We start from the raw sequence: 17298 nt of genomic DNA on the forward strand, positions 1-17298 counted from the left end.
AATAGATTATACACACCATGACTTGCAGAGTATGGAGGAAATTCATATCGTGGAAATTTGATTACCTAAACATAAGAAAACTTTTCCAACAAAAATAAACCAGCAAGATGTATTAAGCACTGATACCTGATACATATCCAGAAGACTCAAGGCACCAATCCATATGTTTGAAAATTAACACTTATTTGGGATGAAATTACTCATATATTCAACCCTAGCAAATTTTTAGAATTTGAAGTCAAACTTTATCTTTGGTGCATGGATGAGTTTCGGGTCATTGTTCCATGGGGATGCATCTTGCCTCAAAAAACCCACATTCCTGATAGAGGGATGTTTTTGAGACTTGCGATCTTGTGGGGGAACATCTCCCTGTACACCAGCACCTGTGCAACCTCTGCCAGGGATGCCACTGGGTCGCTTGTTATGTGGTGCATGCCATTACATACTGTTTGCAACTTTTATCTTCATGAAAACTTGCTTGCCTTTCACGCAATACTCATGAACATGTTATATTGCAGATTCTTCCTCGATAATATAAATTCACCTCAATTTATATCAACACCAGTGCCCCAGTGTTCTACTGCCTTCCACCTCCCTTCCCTTCGCTGTCCCCAAATGTAGGTGCTTGGTCCCACTGTCCCTGAAACCTGTACCCTCGTCCCCTGTTGAAAATCTGTGGAGCAATGGAACTTTCGGCACACTTGGGAAGAAGTTTTAAAGAGGGGGATACTGCAGCTATTTTTTTCTTTTAGGTGGTTCCATTTAACCTGTGCAAAATTTAAAACTGCAAAACATATGATCTTTCCCTAAATGCAGGGTACCCTTTACCAAGAAGGTAAAATTGGGTGATGGGTAACTTGTTGGGGGTATCAGATTTGGAGTGCTCCTTGATATTTTTCAGGAGAACTTTACACTAAATGACAGCTAGTTGGAATTTAAATAGTTTTAGCTTTGAGACTGTTTGCTAGCAGTGTAGCAATGTAGCAGAATAGATGTGTTCATCCAGAAGACCATTCTTCATTTTTCTGTATCACGTGAGGAAATTCTAGAATGAATGAAAGGTTGTATTTCAATTGGTGAGTGTGGTGGTATGTTCTGTGATTACATCATCAACTAAGGTTCAAATTCTGCTGGAGTTGCAGTTGGACTAGGTTTATCTCTTGGATAACTTTGACAAATTGAATCTTGACCCTCATGGCACTTTAGCTTTATCTCTTGGGTAACTTTGACAAATTGAATCTTGACCCTCATGGCACTTTAGCTTTATCTCTTGGGTAACTTTGACAAATTGAATCTTGACCCTCATGGCACTTTAGCTGAAGGATATCTTTTTGTTTTGATATATGCTTTCCATTTATTGTAATCTGTTATATAAAAACAGAGATGCTCAATAATCTGACTATTCATATATATATATATATATATATTCAAAAGACCTCCTTCAACAAGATTCCTATGTTTATCATGTTCCCATTTAGTATGTATTTCAGTGCTCTTCCATTACTTTCTTTTGTCTTGCAATCTCTTCCTATCAAGACATTTATACTTGCTTTTGTCTTGTGACTGCTTCCTACCAAGACGTTAATAAAGTGTTTCATTAGTTGAGGTTATTAAAAGATTGAGTAAAATTGTGCTAATTGAGAGGCGCCTTATTTCTTGGGTTATTTTTTGTTTGTTCTTTGAAACCAAGGTTATTTGGTTCCTCACTAATTCTATCCTGAATATATGTTTACATAGCCAAGAGTTAATTGTTGATTAATGATGAAACTACTATCATGGAAAATGAAAATATTCTTGAAACAAACAGAAAAATGAGAACAAAGTTGTTAATTTGTATTGCATTGCAAAGGCTCACATGTATATTGAGGAGAGTGTACGAAGTACTAACCCTCATTAGAAGTAATCCTGTGAACAACCACTAACTCTTTTTTCCTCTTACTGCATTTAATCCTGTTGGAGATAATAATCCCAACTATCCAACTGTACAGTTAATTATATACCTCCTGTATATTTGCAAATCTCAGCACAAGTCAAGGTAGATTCTGCCATGGATTTGAAAAGATTTTCTATTAATACCTCCAATCTGTTCACTGTCACTTCAGCTTGTTCTACATGCTTTATGGTACTCAAAAAAACAATATTATATGTTTGTCTCCGGTCTATAATTTACCCTCAGTGTTTTACTCTCTCAACAGGGGTTCCAGCTCCATAGAGCTGTAAAAATCATAGCCTGCAATGGTGTACTGTTTATCTAAATTAATAAAACTTTCTTGTTTGTGTTAAGGTTGAATCTATAACAATGGGAAAAGATGAAGTAATGTAAGTTTAGATATGATGTTTTTGATGTTCAATATAAATTGTGTTTGCTTAGTTTTAGCTCCATGTTTCCTATGTCATTTTTGGCTGCTCCAAGTATCCAACAAATCCATGGCTCTGATATTTATGATCTTTTCGCATTAGTGACATCAATAATAAACACCAACTAGGTCTAGCATTTTGTTAAAACAGTTGTGTTTCTCATGCCGCAAGTAAATTTGTAGGACAGTTAGGCTGGGGTCCCATGGGCACCCGCTTCCTTAAAAATAGAGCGGGTACCCGCTGAGAATTTTTTAGGAGCATTTAAAAGGAAGCGGTCTCATGAAATTTAGACATGAATCCGCTTTAAAATCTTAGCTCCTAAATATAAGGAAGCGGGTGGTCGCATGAATTTTAAAATGAAATCAGCTTAAAATTAAATTTATGATATTATTATTTTATTGCAACCAGAATTAAATAAATGATATGCTACTTTGCATATTTATTAACTTTCTAGAATTAGGATACTTGAATTAAAATTTGTCTCGTGATCTATATTGTGATTTGATTAAATATATAAAATTTCAAAACAAAAAAAAAAATTTACATTATTTGAAAGTTATATGATATTTTAGTTTTTCAATTTTTATGTATTTATTTTTCTACCTTTATGTTATATTAAACATCATGAAAAAACTATATCAATTTGGAGCCAATTGGTTTTGTTGATTTAAGAGTGGGAAGCCGATTAACACATTTTCATAAAGCTATATGTAAATTGATTTAAATTTTATACATGAAAGTTATGATATTCATATGATAATCAAAACTTAACATTAATAATATAAACTTTTAGAAAATAGATTGAACTAAAAGAGGGTAAAAATTCTATTGAATACCAAAGAGAGCAGAACAACACAAGAAACAAAGAGAACTACAAAGCTTTATTTTGGTCCACAAGTTGAATCAACATCTGAGATAAATCAAGGGAAAGCATCGTATGATCAATAATGTTCCAATCCGGTCCATGCTTAGAGGCCCATTTAGCCAAACAATCAACCACACCATTCCACTCCCGAGGGATATGCATAAAAGACACAGAATCCAGAGAATTGCATAACTGAATGATCTGCTGAATAATCAGAGCCAAATGCCAATCCACATGCATAAGGTTCCGACTATTCAATAAATTCACAACCACTTGCAAATCAGTCTCACAAATAATTCTTTTCCAACCATGTTGACAACACTGTTCCATTGCAACTAGGATAGTTAAGGCTTCCATGAGGTTATTAGTATGGTGGCCCTTGTATATAGAAAACAAAAACTGAATATCACCAGAACTATCACACCCAACTCCCCCAATACCAGTCGAACCAGGATTTCCCCAAGAAGAGCCATCAATGTTGATTTTAGGAATGCCTGCCTTAGGAGGAGACCAATGCCCCTCACAATTAACACGCTGAGAGTGTCCCCTAACACTATTCCCAAAACTATTGTGGGGGACCGAGGGAGTGCTGCCCTGAAGAGGAAAGGATAGGCGTGAGTAAATACCATCGTCTCTAGGATCCAAACCTCCACCAATATCAGATTTAGCTAGGAGTGTTTCATGAAGAGAATTAACAATTTTCCTCTGCAAGTGCTTTATCTCAAGTTGCACATCATGAAAGATCCTCCTATTTCTCTCAAGCCAAACATGCCATAATATAAAGGAAGGGCCAATAGTCCAAGCAACCTGAAGAAAAGAAGTCTTGGAAGGGGGATGGCCCAAACGGTCCCAGAATTCAGACAGAGAGGAAACATGCCAGCATGTGCATTCCCACACACTCCACCAGAAGTGCCAAAATCTGTTTGGCAAAGGGGCACTGGAAAAAAAGGTGAGAAATAGTTTCTTCACTTTTGCGGCATAAAACACAGATGGAAGGCCCCTGGAAGCCTCCTTTGCAGATATTCTCCCAAGTAAGACAACGATTGTAAGCCAGAATCCAGAGGAAAAAGTTACACTTAGGCCATGAAAAACTATTCCAAACTTTCTTCCACCAAGAGACCTCCACCTCACCAAAAAGTTGCTTTGTCAGCGCAAGGTACTCTGAAGAAACATAATTCTTACTAGAAGAAGCACCTCCCCAAGCCAAAACATCAGGGTCCTGCAGAGAGCTGCACTCCCTAGAAGCCAATATGTGAGATAGTTCCAATCGATCTCCCAAAGAACCACCTAGTGGTCAATTAGAAGAATTCTTACATCTATAACCCACAACAAGGCCTAGATTATAAGCCTCCTTATAATGAGCCATTTTATTCCATCCAACATAAAGAAAAAAATCACAAAGAGACTACAAGTGTGGATGAGATGATAAAAGAGGAGGATGCCCATTCCAAAAATTACTCCAAAATAGAGCCTCAGTGCCTTTGTTACAGATCCAAAATAAACTTCTCTTCACTAGGTGAGCACCAATCTTGACGGTATTCCACACCATAGAACCTCTTCCCTCAAGAGAAAATTTGGAAATATTTGAAGGTTCAACACCAGGTAAATACTTGTGTGACAAGATACGAGCCCAAAGTTGAGATTGACTAGAACACCATCGCTAATAAAGCTTGGCAGCAAGAGCTTGACTACACAAGATAGCAAAACGAAGGCCAAGGCCTCCTTCCTTTTTTGGCCTGCAAGCAGTATCCCAATTGATGAGGCTCCATTTGGTATTTTGCAAATTGCCACTCCAAAGAAATTGGCAAGAGAGAGCATCAAATTCCTTAAGAAAATACATCGGGGCAGCCTGAACCATGCTTCTGTAAATGGGAAGGGCCTGAATGACAGATTGAAGGAGTATCACCCTGCCAATAGTAGAGAGCCATCTATGAGTCCAATGATTGACTTTTTGTCGAAGTTTGTCAAGCAAGCTTTGCTAGAAAAGCCTAGGTTGTCTACCCACCACAATAGGGACCCCCAAGTAGGTCAGAGGGAGATACTTAATCTTAAATCTCAGGATATTAGCAATCCTTCGTTGGATAGGCTTAGGAGTGTTGAAGAAAAAAATAGAGGACTTGTGGTCATTAATTTTCTGCCTAGAGGTAGCCAAATAAGTATCCAAGTTGAGCCGAAAGGCTTTAGCTTCCTGAATCTGAGCTCTCCTAGCAAGGGCCGTATCATCAACAAACTGGAGGTGGAAAAGAGGGGCAAACCATTTCACCATTGCCATCCTTGAATCAAATTTTGGGAAACATGAAACTTGATAAGTCTGCCAAGTCCCTCAACCATAATGATAAACAAATAATGAGAGAGGGGGTCTGACTGGCGAAGACCTCTAGATGCCCCAAAAAGCTCTTTTGGTTCACCATTGAGAAGAATCGAGAAGGAAGGAGTAGTAACACAACTAAGAACCCATCAAACCCATTCCTAACTGAAGCCAAAAGCTAGAAGAACTTTTTGCAAGAAATCCCAATTGACTCTGTCATAAGCCTTAGCCATATCAAGCTTAATGAACATGGCCTGTTCCCTGGAAGTAGACATAGAGTGAATAGCTTCGGAAGCAATAATCACCCCATCCAAAATTTGTTTTCCTACCACAAAACCCCCTTGTCCCTGAGAGATAACCATGGGAAGCCAAACTTTAAGCCTCTCTGCTAGGAGCTTAGTAATGATTTTATAGACCACATTACAAAGAGCAATGGGCCTAAAGAAGTCCAACTGATTAGCCTCTTCCTTTTTCGGAATAAGGACTAAGAAAGTAGCATTCAAGGCCCAAAGCATTTCTTTGTTGGAATAGGACTCCTGAACCACATCCAAAAGGTTATGATTGATAATATCCCAAAATTCTTGAAAGAACTCAACAGGGAAGCCATCGGCCCCCAGAGCTTTGCCCTTCCGCAAGCTGAAGACCACCCCCTCCAAGTTAGACATACTAATAGGCCTCATAAGAGAGTCATTCATCTCTTTGGTCACAACAGAGGGAATACAAGAAAGGATTGTAGTCTCCTCAATCTCAGCTGGAGGTAAATCATCTGAAAAGAGAGCAGAGTAAAACTGAATAGCTTCCCTAGAAACAGCGTGAGAGGAGGTTAGACGCGTCCCATCAGAAGTAACAAGAGAAGAAATGTAACTCCTGTTACGTCGAGCCTACACAGATTTATAAAAAAAAGTGGTGTTCTTGTCCCCTTCTGGAAGCCAGTCAACTCGAGCCTTTTGCTTCCAATAAATTTCTTCTCTAAGATCCCACTTAGCTAAATCAATAGAAGCTCAGGATTTTTCTATGCCAAGAGCTTCAGAAAAACCCAGATCTCAAATCTGCCTGGTAATAACATCAAGACAATCCTGAGCCCTCTTCTTCATAATGTGGAGATTACCAAAACAATTCCTGTTCCAATGCTTCAACTTCCTTTTAACATATTGAAGTTTTTTAGAGGAGAACATAGCAATGCCATAGGCAGGGCCTCCTTGTCTCCACCAGTGAGCCATTAAGTCATGAAGGGAAGAGTCTCGAAGCCACATTAGCTGGAACTTAAAGGGAGGCTTCTTGGGGACAACAACATAACTAGCTGTGAGCTTAATAGACCAGCGGTTAGAGCCGCTCCAATCAAGAATTTCAAAAGAAAGTGAAAGAGAGACAGAATTCCAAAAACACGAAACAAGGAACCTGTCCAAGTGTTCTGAGATAGCATCATTACCAACCCTTCGATTGTTCCAAGTGAAGAGCCCATTGAGAGGTTTGACATCAGAGAGATGTAAAAGATCAATATTTTGTCGAAGAAGCTCAAAAGAAGGACCCAAGCGGGCTAGCCCACCCCTCTTCTCCTCCAGAGTGAGAACAGAGTTAAAGTCTCCAGCCACAATCCAAGGCAAGAAAGGATGATAGCTTCTGACATGCCTAATATGATCCCAGAGCTTAATCTTTCCAGGGAGATCAATAGGAGCATACACATTAGCAACAAGAATCATCTCTCTAGTTTTTGGAGAGGAAGCAACCATTGAGAGAGCCAAGAGGCAAGAGACCTAGTAAAATGGCGTAACTTTCCTTGGATTCCAACAAATGGCAAGACCTCCAGAGCTCCCCAAAGCATTGACACACTGACATTGGCCTAAAAACCAAATGTTAGGAGCACATCTAAACATGAAGTCCACTGAAAGCTTGGTCTCCTGGATGGAAAGGATATATGGAGAATGCTCAACCACCAGCTCATGAATAGCTTTTTGTCTAGGGATGCTATTCAACCCCCTCACATTCCATGAGAGAATAATCATTGAGTAGAGTGGAGAAAATGCTCATCCAAGGTCCTGACAGCCCCAGACTCTACCAATAAATCTCCTGTAAGTTTAATTATTTCCTGATCCTGCTTTCGCCCAACTCTTGAGGGAGTAGCAAAAGAGACTTTCTTAAATGGTCTTTGCATCAGGCCCAAAGCAAGAGAAGATCCCTTTCCTTTACCAGAAGCAAACACATCTTTAACCAAATTGGCTAGAAGAACATCATTTTCCTGTGGAGTAGGAGAAACCACAAGGGCACCAAACTCAGGGCCAATAGAAGTCTCTGGCAACTGCTGAACTACAACATCCTGGTTACCACTAATAATAGAACTCCTCCCCTTTAAGCCAATAGCTGCACATTGAGCCTCTGCAGGAATACCTTCTTCTATGACCATGTTGTCAAGAACCTCAAAACGATTGAACCTTGAGTCCACTTGCCGATCTAGATGAGATTGCTTCTGACATTGCCCCTTAGCACGATTTTGAGCCAGGATAAAACCATCCTTATTAGGACCAGTAGTACTAGATGGCCCTTGCCCCTAACTTGAAGTGTTCATTTGAGCTTTCCCTTTTCCTGTACTATTAGTCTGAACATTACCTTTTTTAGTACTAACATTATGACCATTCCCCTTACCATCATTAGCCATCCTTGGACTAGAGAACCCAGCAGGGGTGCCATTGCCTTTGGAGGCTTGAGGGCATTAACGCTATAAATGCCCATATGCATGACAAATGTGGCAACGAAAGGGAATAGATTCATAGTCTAGCTGTTGGATCCAAGAAGCAAAGCCTAGGCAAATTTCTAAAGAATCTAGCAAAGGATTATTTGAATCAATTTCAACACAAATACGGGCATAAGAAATAACCTTTTTGTCCAGTGATTGATGTGCTATAGCAGTCGGCTTTCCAAGCATAGCAACAATCTGTCGCAGGATATCCTCATGCTAGAACTCCAAAGGAAGCCGCGGTAGGCAGACCCAAACAAGAACCCTTGAAGGAAGATCCTTAGCAGAATTGAACCCCATATGCTAGGGTTTGACAAAAAGACCAACACTGTCATAAAAATATGGACCTCCCTCAAAGACTTGGTTCCGATCTAACATGCAAGAGAAATTCACCACAAAGTAGCTATTACCAGCTAGCATAATATCCATATCACCTTCCACCTACCATGAATGGCGAATCCAGGCTTCCAGAGCCGACAGGGAAATCTGGATACCAAGAAACTTGCATATCAATGCATGTGTAGCCAAATAGTCCACATCTTCCATTACTGCCTGCGGAGGAATAACCAGCACAAGTCGATCTTGACTATGTGGAAAGCATCCATTAACCTTATTTAACTTTTGACATTCACTAACATAAAATGGCTCCTGCTCATGTGAACTCGCCCCAGGAAAAGATCCATCAAAACTAGCTCCAACGAGAATGAGACTCCTGGAGACCCCGCTCACAGCCATAAGAGCCTAGCAAACAAACTCAGAAAAACTGATTACCACAATTCCCACAAAGCAATCAAATCTTGCTCAACACAATTTAGTCCAAAATATCAAGGTTGCAAAAGATCACAGCAGATTGCAGAGAAATGGGAAGATTTCCCAATGTTTGCACAACCCAAAGGAAGCTATACCAGCGCCCAAAATCCTCATGGACGACCTTTTTCACCATTTACAAAAGACATTAATGCTTCTTGAGCAATTGTTGCAACTGGGTCCGTTGACTCATTACTTGCCATATTTGTTCCACTTTCGTGAACAATATCGTCACATGTATTGCCTTCATCTTGCACATTTAATGTCATATTATGCAATATACAACAACAAAATATAGTTTTTGGAAGTACTTCCAAATTTGGATGCCACATTTTTGATTCCAAAATTTGTCACATTTTTTTTAGCTTGCCAAATGCACGTTCTACCATAATGTGTGTTGATGACAATTTAAAATTGAGTTCTCTTTGACTAGTTGTTAGACCTCCACTGAAAGGTGTAATTAACCATGTCAACAATGGATATCCTCCATCACCAATAACGTACTCTTTCATATTCAATGAGCCAACTGACACTGGATGCCCATTTAATCTCTCCCCACCTTCACACATTCTATAGAAACCCGAGTTTTGTAGAAGCCTAGAATCATTTACTAAGCTTGGCCATCCTGTAAAAATATCCATGAAATACATATTGCTATCAACAATTGCTTGTACTGACATGCTATAATTATGATCACGATCAAACCAATTAGAAGAGCACTCATTAGGTGGAAGATGAAATTGAATATGAGTTGCATCTGTTGCTCCACAACAATTTGGAAATCCTCGTTTCTGACGAAAGCCTTCATTCACATGCTTAAGTGACGTCTGGTTACTAGGCCATTGGATATGATTTCAATATCGATCATAAAAGACATCAATGAACTTATTTACAACTCTTACCACAGTGGTAAGTTACCACAACCAAATAGTTCACTGATGTTAATCATTGTCATTCTAGATGACAAGTGTAAAACTGCAATAGCAACCTGTTTCTCAACTAGAAGTACCCTACTTTTTATGCTAGTGGCAAATGAATATAGTATTACACCTTGCTTCAAATCATCATTCAAATTTCCACAAAGATTTTTAAATAATGCATAAGGCAGCCTAAAAATGTTGTGAAAGCGTTCATCACATCTAATTTGAAAAATGTAGTGGTTCTATCAATGTAAAGAGTGTAGCGTGATATACCACTCACCTTGAATTTTCCCTTCCCACTGAGAAATAGATAAATCATTTTCAATAATCTCACCTTCTATCTTAGAATTGATTGCATGAAGGACTATTTCCATGTCATCCGATTCCATGTTTGACAATTTTATCATTTTAGAGAAATCTGCTCTACGTTTCTTAAAACTTTTTTATATAATTTTTGAATTCTTATATCATTCCAAATTTGTAATGCCAACTGGATAACATTTTATGCAACAGCAAGAAGAAATTTCATCTTTTTTGTTGAAATGGAATTCATTATTTAATATGGAACTCCAAGCTGCCAAAAAAACAAAATACAAGAAAAATTAAGTTTTTAAGACTTTAAAAAGTTACATAAAAAACATTAGAAATACAATTCTAATATGAACATATATCTAACATAATATAAATCAATATTTTTTAACAAATATAAAGAATCCACTATGTTAACTAATAAAAAAATTGCAATCAAAACTTCAGCTGTACAACTGAATCATATGGATACATTTTAACAATGTTTTTAACCAAATGTAGACCAATATATAATTGACTTATTAGAAGCTATCTAAGTTTGATAAGCAATAAAGACAACTACATATATAAGGAAAGTATCTCTATTTGCTGATATTGTTAAACATGTGCAGGCCAATTGGCAGCAAAATAATAATTAGCATTAAACTTCTCCCATATATGAATAGTTCCTAAATTTTAGCATTTACTTTACATTAATATAATTTGTGGGAACTTCATGAATTTTAATGTAGCAAATACATTCTTTCTCCTGTAACATGTCTTTCTTATTCTAGAAATTGCCTCTAATCATGGCTGAATTCAAAACTGACTACTAGATTTACTCTTAAAATAGTCATTCTAAATGAAAATTTGTAGAAATGGACTCTAGAAATAGAATTCACATGTCTACATATAGCTTTTGATATTTTTCTGATTTGTCCTGAATTATTTCTCTCTTGTTGTGGTTTGACATAAAAAATTCAATAATTATTGTTGAGCAAACAGAGCAATATGAACCCACTATTTTATTTAGTTCACCAAAACTAGCTATGTCTACAGGAAAAGTGGTAATAGTTGCAGCAATCCATGAGTTCTTCATGCAGAAAATGCTACCTTACTTTATTTTATATAATTCATTACTTGGAAAATAAAGAAAGAGACAAAAAAATAATGATGGTTCTGATTGTTGAACTTTGTAGCCAAACAACAAATTTAGTTTAATAACCAACATACCTATATTTTAAACAATTTACAAAAGTATATTGAGAGACATCATTTTATAACAAAATTTTGCAACCAATAGATCTACTTGAATGAAATAGAGTTCTCTATCTTTTACAAGAGAGAACCTTTCACAAAGTTGAAGTAAGAACTCTTTGGCTAGATGTAAAAAAAGAAAGCTGGAAAGTTTGTGATGACTGAACTAACAATCATTTTAGCATAGTAATGATAAAAGAATAGGTATATTAGGCATTTTCTCAATGAAACCTCTCATGCTAAGCTCATGTGAGGCTTACCATGCACAGTTAATCATTACTTTAGGGGCATCTTTCCACAAACCTATTGGTTACTAAAAACAAGTTTCCGTTTGCCAACTGTTTTATAGACTAATAAATTATGAACAACTACCTTTCCAAATGCTAATGAAAATTCTGAACTTTATATTTAAATAAAAACCAAGCACAAGTATTCCATGAAACTAGTGCACAAGACAAGAAAGTGCAATAATTTCAAATGTCAAAAAAAATATCATTTAAATGTCATACATAACTGTAACCTATATAAGTACTGACATTAAACCGAATCATTTTTCATTTGAAAATGATTAAGAAATCTTAACTATTGCTTGACCTATAGAATTAAGGGCAACAACTAGGCTTATCTACACATTGACTTTTTGTTCTTCCAATTTGAACAATTTTTCATCATTTTTTTCTTCCTTACTCAATCACCTTTCCATCAAAGCATAATCTTTTTCATGGGACCTTTCCATAAGAGCATAGTCTTTTTCACAACGTTTCATGCGACCCTCTTCAATAAGCTGTAATGTAGAAACAACTAGTTTATTGTTATTAATAATTGCATCTTTCATGCTAGTTGTTTTCAGAGTTGCCTTTCGTTTCTTCCCTGTGTATCCCTTTTCACTTTCATTGTCAGTGTGTATTGACCCTTGACATGCTCCATTCATTGTATTAGATTCATCCATTGGAGGATTTTCATTTGGAATAGAGTTATTGTCATTGGATATATTAGTGTTGTAAGAAGTATCAATAGTAATATTTCTAAGATCAATAACTTTATCAGTCCCAAAATTTGTTTCCATTGCATCCATAAGCGCCTTTGGGAAGTTTGATAGGAGTCTTTTTTTTCGCTCTTTCTTTGCTTGTCATATTCCAATAACTATCATGGCCAAAGGGAATATGTAACTCATAATCTCTTACTCTCTTGTAGTTAGGAAAAATATGCTCCCATCGGTCTCGACATTGATTTGCTATCCGAAAAAGTCCATGATGAGAACAATATTCCTCCACAATTTTCCACTTTTCACTAGAGGTTGTAGCCTTCTTCATTGGACCATCATTTGAAAGTGCGTCTTTCTCATTGTGCTTTGCTTCTATTAGGACAATGGTGTGTGAAATAGTCCATCATGTCCTTCCTTTCTGTGTAGAAGAAACCATAGGTATTTTCTCTCAAACCTTTGATTTTTGTTCAAATGGAGTACATGGCATTATTTCTTCCGTTTTCCTCTCTATATTTTCAAAAAAATTAGAGATGATTGTCTCATTTATTGTTTGTGTACTTGGAACAAAATCAAAGAGTTCTTTATTTATGGAATATATATCATCATCCTATATGCCATTTTGTGATAATATTGCTATAAACCTCCTAAATCCACTCTTTGTTGGTATTGGACGATGTAGATTTCTATCCATAATAGTTGCAACAAATACAACTTGCTTCACACTGCAAATAAATATTCAAAAATTATATTTTTTTTGTAAAAAGATCAGAGTGAGACAAGTAATTACTCAATGCCTCTTTACTCAACCTTAGAATAGAGTGTGACAAGTAATTAGTAATAGACAAACTTAGATGTTGGCAGTTGAAGCCAAATAAATACTTGTAAAAGAATGCACCCTTGTATTTTGTATTATTTCCTGTAGATCTTATTCAACTCATTATTCACTATATAAATCTTAAAATGCATTAAACAAAATGACAAATTGATGCTTAAGATTCTATATAAAACCCCTATACATAGATTATGCTATCTAGTACAAAAAAAAAGTGAGACAAATGACCACCAACAAATAGACCCAATTGTTTTGCTCTGTTCTATTAAAAGTGGAAAGCCATATAAAAAAATGTGTTATGTTCACCAAATACACATTTATTACTTCTATTTCGCATGTTGGAAATGAAGTTGAAGATAGTATAAACACTGGTAAATGATGTAAACTATGTTGGAAATGAAGTTTAAGATAATATAAACATTGGTAAATGATGCAAACTGGGTTGAACATATTATATGGAACTTGGATAGTGTACAATATACAAAAAATAGATCTGAAAACTTTATTTAATGACAATGATACAAGAAACCTCAATCAATTAGCAACAAATGATAAAATACCCTCAAACATCTATTAAAATAGTAACAAACAACTTTTTGGTAGCACTAAGGGTGAAATTAAAGGCTGAGAGTCACTAAAGTTGTATAGTTACCATGCTTCGTTATTTCATTGGTTATTTTATCTTAATATATATACTATGCATGAAAGGTTTCAGTCATTGAAGTCAGAAAAACCTTCTACGATGATTCCAGCCAGGACCTAAAAAAGAATTGCTAATTTGTTCTAGAAATGACTAACATAGCGAGGACAAAGACATCAAATACATTTCAAAGTCTGTAAAAAATAAACTGATGTTAGATTTCAAGTTTTAGTAATCCATTATATTGATTTCATTCAAGTGAAATTCTAGTCAAATTTTTATAAAAGACCTTACAGTTTGCAAAAATAGAGCACAATTCCATTTAAATAATCCAAGCATGAACACAACCACTAAAAAATTCACGCCTAAAACATTCTCTACGGACAACAAAAACTAAAATGCAATAAACTAAAATTATTTCAGATGAAAGACATTGAAATATTTTACATTTTTACAATAAGAGTAGATCAATGAAAACAAATTAAATATTATTTGAAATGAAGATACCTTCTTCCTCTTGTGGCTTCCTCTTTTGCTCTCTATTATGCAGCGACCATCATTTTCACTGTATGAAATTAAAAATAAATAGATTTCTTTGGCAAACTATTTTATTTTGGTGGGAAAATGAAGCGGGAATTTTATTTTGGTGGGAAAAATGAAGTGGGAATTTGTTGAGAAGTGGCACAATTATTTCCTAAGTTGGTGGGGCTATTTCCAGCCCCACCCCATTTTGATCCGCTTAAAATGAAAAGTCTAAAAAGTAGGGGGTCCAGGTTTATAGGAAAAGATTTCAAATAAAGCTTTGGCCCCCGAAAAATTTCATGGGACCTCCAGATCCTAAAAAATAGAGCAGAAGCCCCCTCCATGGGACCCCTACCTTAAAACAGTTGTCTTTGAATAACCTATTTAAAATAGGGGCATTTGTACTGATATTGATAGTATAAAGGACTCGATGCAAAAAGTTAAATAAGTGATAGTTTATAACTAGGCTAACACGGATCCAATTCAAATACCAATTACTATTTGAAACACACTCAATTTATTAAGGAAATCATTGCAAATGTTTAACAAAGCTGTGTTATCAATGACAACCTAATAATGTTGAACTAGTAGATGTGGATAGATGAATTTCATGAAGCACTTAGAAAATTCCCTAAGATCTTACTTGCAAATTGTAGATACTTCAACTATGTGGTTTGAAACTATATTTCACACTTGACAAGAATATTGAGTTTACTTTTAGCAAATATGTGTGCTTTTGAAAGTGGATTTTTAACAATGATTTTTGATAAGTCCACAAGTTGATTAAACATGCTTTTAGCTTGAGTTCAAAATTAGTTAAAAAAAAAATTTAATGTATAATGAAGAAATTTATGTGGTTGTGGATAATTTTTAAGCCATTAAAAAAAAGTTATTACTTTTTATTAAAAAAAATAAGGGAATAATTTAAAATTAATTTAGATGCAAATGAAAAGATGATAAAGGGAAAGTCATAGTAAAGTTTAGTAGTTATTTTCCCTTCCAACACGAGCTAAGGGCGTTGAGAGGATGTTGAAGATGATGACAAGGGTGCTAAATATGATAGTGTTGCAAAAGATAATATTATGCAATAGTTGATTAAGATGAGGTCTTGTACGTAGGCTCTTGAACCTTAAGGGGGGTGGTGTCTACTTTGACTTTTGTAGATGGGGATATTGTTGCTATTGACAAGATTAAAGAGGATGGTGAAAAAGTTGACATTTAGGCTATTGAATGGGTGAGGGAAGATAAATATCCTTTGTGTTTGCCATCCTATTGTTTCTACCCTTTTGATGGAGATGGAGTCTAGGGTTTTTCTTCAATCAATGATTCAATAAAAGAGGAGTATGACTTATTTTGGATATCCTCCTTAAGCTCATCTAAATTGAAAAATGTCTTGATGAGGGGTCTATGGTGGATGTCATTGATATAGAACTATTTTTAGGTCTATGTAAAGGGTTGGTTTTTCCTAATACTATTTCTTTTTCCTCAACTAAACCTCAAATAATGTAAATCTATCATTGCTCATCTCTTCTCCCAATTTAAGAGACAAGTGCTAATAAATCAACACATGGAGCTAATTAGCCTACTTTTGTTAAGAATGTCTTTGTTTCTTTGCTTCTTGTTATTGTTCCTATTTTATCCATAATGTTTTAGTGGAAAGCTATGAGTTGAGGCCTAGGGCTTGATGTTTCTTCTTTGGATTATGTTGTTATGGGCGAGAGGTTTAGTCCTCACACGGTGGTTGTTCCTTTACTCCATGTTGATTTTGGTGATAAAGGCTCTATTGAGGTTATAAAGAATGATCAAGTCCAAGTTGATATTCTTGATTCTCTTCTTATCATGTCTTCAACTTGGCCTAGGAGATTTCTTTTTAGATATTATATTGCAATTATCATAATATTGATACGATTAGAAGGCTGGTCTTCAGATTTGGAAAATTAATGGCTAAGTAGAGGTAACCACAAAGTTAAATCACTTTTTATTTTTTCTTGGATAGAGTATTTTTGTAGGACTACTACATAAGGTTCTTAAATTTTTGGAATGGATGGCATTTATCTTCAAAATTGGATTCCTAGTGTCAACCCAATTAAAGATTCCCATGCTACGGTTGCCCTTGGAGTAGTGGAATGCAAAGTTCTTATGATTACTATTGATTATGTTTATAAATATTATGCTATTCATTAGATCACCAAATTCATAAAATATTTCTCATTCTCAAGATTTTGTGTTTTTGAAGAAAAAAATAGATCCTCCAAACTTATAGTCTCTTCTACATATTTTGGAGTTTAAATGTAGATAATAAAATATAGAGATAGTTTCTTTAGTTTTGTTCTCATATTAATGTGGACCATGCCTTCATGACTTGCTTGCTAAATGAGAAAAAAAATGCCTACAAGGAAAAATTAAAAATGTTAGCTCTTATAGAGGAGCTTATTATTTTATAAATAAATATCCTATAAAATATTTAGTGGTGGGCACCTCTTTGTATCATATGAAATGGTGAGCAATGCTATGACTAAAGATCACTCACCAAATGATGGGGTGTGATAACATTAGGTATGCTCAAGAGCCCATCCTAAAAAAAAATCAGAATAGCAAACCCAAAAATGATCGAGGGGTGGTAATGCAAGATATAGATTCAAGGAAGGATTTGGGGATGGGTAGCGTAAAGAAAACTCAAATAAAATGTAGTGTTAAAGGAGAACTTTTCAAGCCTCATTTCCTGTACATTTGGCTCTAACCACTAATTTGAGACACAAGGATTGTGCTTGTTTCTTGGTATAAA

Source organism: Cupressus sempervirens, chromosome 3 (genome assembly GCF_028749045.1).
Source record: "Cupressus sempervirens isolate cs-2001-9-10 chromosome 3, ASM2874904v1, whole genome shotgun sequence".
NCBI classification, from domain to species: Eukaryota; Viridiplantae; Streptophyta; class Pinopsida; order Cupressales; family Cupressaceae; genus Cupressus; species Cupressus sempervirens.